Here is a 5,838-nt window from a genome sequence, read left to right on the forward strand (position 1 = left end):
GAAGGGAAGGGAAGGGAAGGGAAGGGAAGGGAAGGGAAGGGAAGGGAAGGGAAGGGAAGGGAAGGGAAGGGAAGGGAAGGGAAGGGAAGGGAAGGGAAGGGAAGGGAAGGGAAGGGAAATGGTTACACCCAGTTTGCCTGCAGAAGGTAATCGCTACCAAGCTACGTTGTTACTATGTGCTTGGAAACTGTTTTTTAAGAACGTTTGAGTTCTTAATAATGCAAGAGATGGGAAGGTGGCTCAATGGTTAACAGTGGTGCAGGCTACGTAAGCATGAAGACCTGTGTTCAAGTCCCCAGGATCCACACCAAAAGGTGAGCATGTGCTGCCCAATGGCCTTGGCTGTGTGTGCCCAGCATTGAGGGACACAGACAAACAGATCCCAAGAGTTCACTGGCTGCGTAGCCTAACCAAAATGGAAACTTACGGTTCAGTGAGGGAGCATGTCCTGGTAATACAATGAAGAATGAGAGAGGGAAAGGCCTGAAGTCTCACTCTGGCCTCTGTGTATGCACATAAGGGCACATACCTATGTTCTCAAGTGTATCTGCCACACAGAGACAACACACACTGATACATAAAAAGGAACATTTAAGTTCTCCATATGACATAACAAATTAACTGAATATCAAATTAAATTTGAAAAGGTACTTTTGCAAGAAAGGAAAGGAAGACAATGTCCTTTGTGTAAGAGAACACAGAGGAGTCAAGAATCTAATGACCTAGGAAGTAGCTGCTCTCCAGTTGGGTGTGTTTGTCTTATCCGACATTCTGGGCTTTGATTTTAAATCAAAGTTTCCCAGTGTTCTAAGATAATTCCTGTCAAATAAATAGTTTAATTTTTGTTTCACTTTTTCATTCACCAGTGATGAAGAGTTGCCAGCGCACAGCTCCTCCTCTGGGGAGGGTAGGTCAACTGTCTGTAGGGCAGAATTTTCTCTTTTGTGCTTAGAATCACACTCAAACTCCTGGGCCTGAAGGGTTAGCATTTGGAACTTACTCTGTGTGTGTGTGTGTGTGTGTGTGTGTGTGTGTGTGTGTGTGTGAGAGAGAGAGAGAGAGAGAGAGAGAGAGGGAGAGGGAGAGGGAGAGGGAGAGGGAGAGGGAGAGGGAGAGGGAGGAGAGGGAGAGGAGAGAGAGAAAAAAAAAGAGAGAGAGGAGAGAAAGGGGGGTGGGAATCAGCTCTCAACCATGTGGGTTCTGGGGCTCAAAGTTAGTTCCCAAAGTGAACTGTAGCAAATGTTTTCACCTCTTTAGCCATTTTACCTGGACTCAAAGGTTAGCATTTCCAAGTTATGGCCTAAGTTCTAGATTTCTACAGTCAGTAGAATGAGGGATCAGGTGGTAAGTCATCTTTCTTCCACAGAACCATGGAGATGACTTCAGTTCCACCATGGTCAGCAGTCAATACAGTCCTCCCATGCTGACCTGTGTCTCACCTCTCCCCTGCCAACCAGAACATGCTGGACAGATTCATAGGTGCACATGACTTCCATTGTGCTGCAGTGCCTCACCTCAGCGGGGCTCCTTGTGCACACAGCACATGCCCTAGTGTTAAAGTTTTTAATTCTGGCTTCTTGGCCAGGACAGTGGGCCCTCCATGTTTGTCGTTGAATGATTCATCACACCATCCGCCCAGAAAAGCTGTCTCGGGACGTCTGATTCACATGGCAGGCCATCCCATTTTTCTCTGTAGAACTCCCTAGAACTCAATGATACATGATGCATTATTATACACTGATGTTCGTTCCTTCTCTCCACTGCGAAGTACCTAGGGCCAGGAATTTGTGTTAGTTCAGCGCTGAATCTCCTGTGCGTAGGACACTAGTACTTACACAGTATAGTGGAATGAAGTCTTATGTGGGTGCATGAGTGGTTGGGTGGGTGACAGATGAGTGGCTGGGTGGGTGACAGACAGTCTAGAAGAAACTGTACACTTTGGCAATGAAAAGCATGGACTTTGGATTTTTAAAGATTTTTTTATTTATGTGTTAGACACACACACACAATGTTCACACACGTTCACCACATATATGCAGTGCCTACAGGGGTCACTGAATCCTCTGAAACTGGAGCTACAGAGCTGTCAGTTGCCATGTGGGTGCTGTGAGCCAACCCTGGGTGCATTGCAAGAGCAGCCAGTGTTCTTAACCACAGAGTCGTCTCTCCATCCCAAGCACGGACTTTGGAGGTCATAGGCTCTTCTGTCTACAGGCTGTCCGGACTTCACTTGGCTCATGGGATTACAGAGTAAACGAGGAGACAGGTGAAACAGAATACCTCTGTTTCCCCGTTGCTCTAGCCTTCTTACCGAGTAGATGGGGAGCCAAAGGTAGACTGAGGCAGAGGAACTACAGCAGCATCTCCAATCTTAACACTATCATTTCCAGGGAGGGACAAGTGAAAACTCTCACACCTGCATAAAGCATCTGCTCGACAGGTGTTAAAACCCTTTAATATATGCATGCACTTTGACCCAGTTTTATTTCCACAATTTAATCTTAAGGAAAAAAATTATCTACAGGAGCAAAGGTCTAGCCACACGTATTTTTTCATAGCCTTAACTAATAATGGAAAGAATTAGAAGTACACTCAGTGTTCAATAGGGAACTGATTTAATGAGTTACAGTACACCCATGTTGCATAATATTCCATGAAAGCTTAGAGGAAACTTGTAGAATATTTAATAATGTGAAACATGCTTACATGTACTCCAGCTTAAAAAACCAACCTGGCCAGCAAGATAGCTCAGGAAGTAAGGGGGCTTGCAACCAAGCCTGAATGGGACTGTACCAATTACCCTCTGACATCTATCATGTTCCATGTCATACATACACCCACACACATGAGCACATACACATACATAAAATAAATGAATGTAAGAAATAATATTAACCAGAAAGACCTGCTTGATTAAACTCATGGTAAATTAATTGTATTTCTGTATTGTTTTCAATAAATTAAGGTCATTTTCACACTTGATGTTTTTGTTTGTTTCGTTCATCCTTCCGTTCATTTTGTGGCTTTTGAGATTGAACCCAGGCCCTTGTGTCTGCTAGCCTAGGCTAGCACTACAACTGATTCTTTACATTGTAGGAAGAACAGCTTGTGGCGTCTTTAGAACAAAGTACTACTACATTTTGTGGGGGGAGGGGAAATATGAGAAGATCTTGAAACTGAAGGCCTGTCCCTGGTCATTATGAAACGGACCTCTTATCTTCTTTGCTACATATTATGGCTTGCCTGTTTGTTTTATTTTCCAAGGTCTCACTATGTAGCCCAGGCTACCCCAAAACTCACTATGTATACCAGGCTGGCCTCAAACTCACAGAAATCTGCCTACCTCTGTCTTCCAAATGTTGGGATTAAAGGCGTGTGCCACTATGCCTCCCCCGAAACGTCCTGGATTTAAGTGTGCAATCCCCCCTAAAGGCCTTGGCACAGAGCAGAGCCCAGAGTACTGCAGCTTTGTGACGTGCACGAATCGAAGCCTCTACGTGATTCTGCATTAGCGCATTTAACTGATGACCTTAGCCGGGGTGCGTTTTTAAATGACTTAGAGCATTGCTCATTAGACTCTAAGTACTAGATGATTCATCATTTACGGTAAATCTATCAGATAGATCACTCTGCAAGATTCACCACCGGCAGCGCGGCAGGCCTGCCTGGAAACTAAGGGTAAGAATGGAAATTGAAGGCAAGAGATTCCTATCTGTGATTTAAAATTTAAACTTAGACAGCTACGGCAAGCATCCGAGCCTCAGTCAGAGGGCCGGGGCATCGCCGCATGTCTGAGATGGTTCACTCTAATAATAGCCTCGGATCTCCTTTGAGAAAGGCGAATGCCTTGCTTCATAAGGAAAAGTAACGCTTGCATGTTAAAACACTTACAGGAGCATTTCTTTGCCCTTTACAAAGACATTCACCGTGAGGCTTGGCTGCATACGTGATCCCTGTAACTTAACAATCGAGGAGTCTCTGAGGGTTAAATATAGCTTCAAACCAACAAGAGTTCGGCCGGGGGCCCCAGCTCACCAGATGTTATTCCACTAATAGTGAGTGAGCTCATCCCTGGTGTGGACGGTTATTCATCTGGGAGAGAATAAAGAGAGTGAGACAATCATTACGTCACCTTTTCCTGTACATTACCCTCCCTACAACTAAGAAGGAAGCGTGCTGCTGAGGTAGCTGTGAGCTAAGTCATGCTCTCACATGTCTGAGAGGAGTGACTCGGGAGGGAGGGTCGCCATCACCAGCTGGAGCGCTTGGCAGTGAGTTGTAGCCCTCGGCCTAGTTTCCAGCATCTCACTCTTTTCTTCTCTTCCCTGAAGCAGCATCTCACTGTCCTCGGATGGCCACTGGGGAGGCAGAGATGTTTCTAGAAGCATAAAAACTTCTGAATAATGGAGTAAACTTTTAAAATAACGCTCATGAGATCATGTCTTTTCTCGTTCAAGTGACTCATCTGGGCTACCTATCAAGCCACAAATTCAAGCTAGGATAAAATTAATTTATAGATAATCCTGTAAAAAGGGGCAGGCTGTTATGATATATTACAATATGGAACAAATATTTGTCCACAGATATATGCATTTTTATCAAACCAAAAGCAAGACTGGAGAGATGGCTCAGCAGGTCAAAGTTATACTGCACAGAAGTCAGATCCTAACACCGATGCTGAGTGGTCACAATAACCTGTGACTCCAGCTCCAGGAGATCCGACGCCCTCTTGTGGAGTCCATGGACACTGCACTCGTGTGCATGAATCTATAACCGCCCCCCCTCTTTTCTCTCTCTCTCTCTCTCTCTCTCTCTCTCTCTCTCTCTCTCTCTCTCTCTCTCTCTCTCTCACACACACACACACACACACACCTTTATGTAAAATAAATCAGGATTATCGTTCGAAAGTTCTCGTTTCTTAATTAACAACCTTAACTCTCCCCTTTGTTTCCGCTCTCCTCTGAATACAGCAGCAAGTTGGCAACTTGCAAATTAGTGAATATTTTCAAAGGCCTCGGCTTTCTTCAAGGGCTTAACCCGACTTTACTTTCCTAATGTCTTAGCCATCTTTCTTAGAATAGCGCCACAAAGGAAAGGTGCATTGTCTACAATGCGTCCAATAATGAGCTTGTCCGCACCAAGACCCTGGTGAAGAACTGCATTGTGCTTATTGACAGTACACCTTACCGGCAGTGGTACTAGTCCCACTATGCACTGCCCCTGGGCCGCAAGAAGGGGGCCAAGCTGACTCCCGAGGAGGAAGAGATTTTAAACAAAAAACGATCAAAGAAAATTCAAAAGAAATACGACAAAAGGAAAAAGAATGCCAAAATCAGCAGTCTTCTGGAGGAACAGTTCCAGCAGGGCAAGCTTCTCGCCTGTATTGCCTCAAGACCAGGCCAGTGTGGCAGAGCAGATGGCTATGTGCTCGAAGGCAAGGAGCTGGAGTTCTATCTGCGGAAGATCAAAGCCTGGCCGGGAAAGGCAAATAACCATCCTTCATAGCTCGTGTAATAAAGGTGTTTGCTATTGTATGTAAAAAAAAAAAAAAAAAGGAAAGGTGCAGTCTCAAAAGACAGCAGATCGATGATGGCCTGGCACCGACGCCTTACTTCCCCATAAGCCAGTCGATCCGCCTCAAGACCACTGCGCTGGCACCCACGAAGAAGTCTGGTGGCTGAGAAAATACCTGCTCAGAGATAAAGACTTCCCATTCTTAATATCTGCCCCCTTCCCTCCCGTGCTGGCCCCTGCTGTCTGTCACCTTCTTCACACGTTTTCTTCCAAGAACACTGGCAAGAGAGATAAGGTTCCTAGGCGTGGCCCCCGGAGCATCCC

At 45.4% G+C, this 5,838-nt stretch overlaps 1 pseudogene; it reads left to right on the forward strand.

Annotated features, from left to right (window-relative positions):
- Positions 1 to 3,383: 3,383 nt before the first annotated feature.
- Positions 3,384 to 5,505, forward strand: LOC114609175 (annotated as a pseudogene).
- Positions 5,506 to 5,838: the final 333 nt, after the last annotated feature.

The sequence above is a fragment of the Grammomys surdaster genome, unplaced genomic scaffold, assembly GCF_004785775.1.
Source record: "Grammomys surdaster isolate TR1022 unplaced genomic scaffold, NIH_TR_1.0 125947, whole genome shotgun sequence".
Taxonomy (NCBI): Eukaryota; Metazoa; Chordata; class Mammalia; order Rodentia; family Muridae; genus Grammomys; species Grammomys surdaster.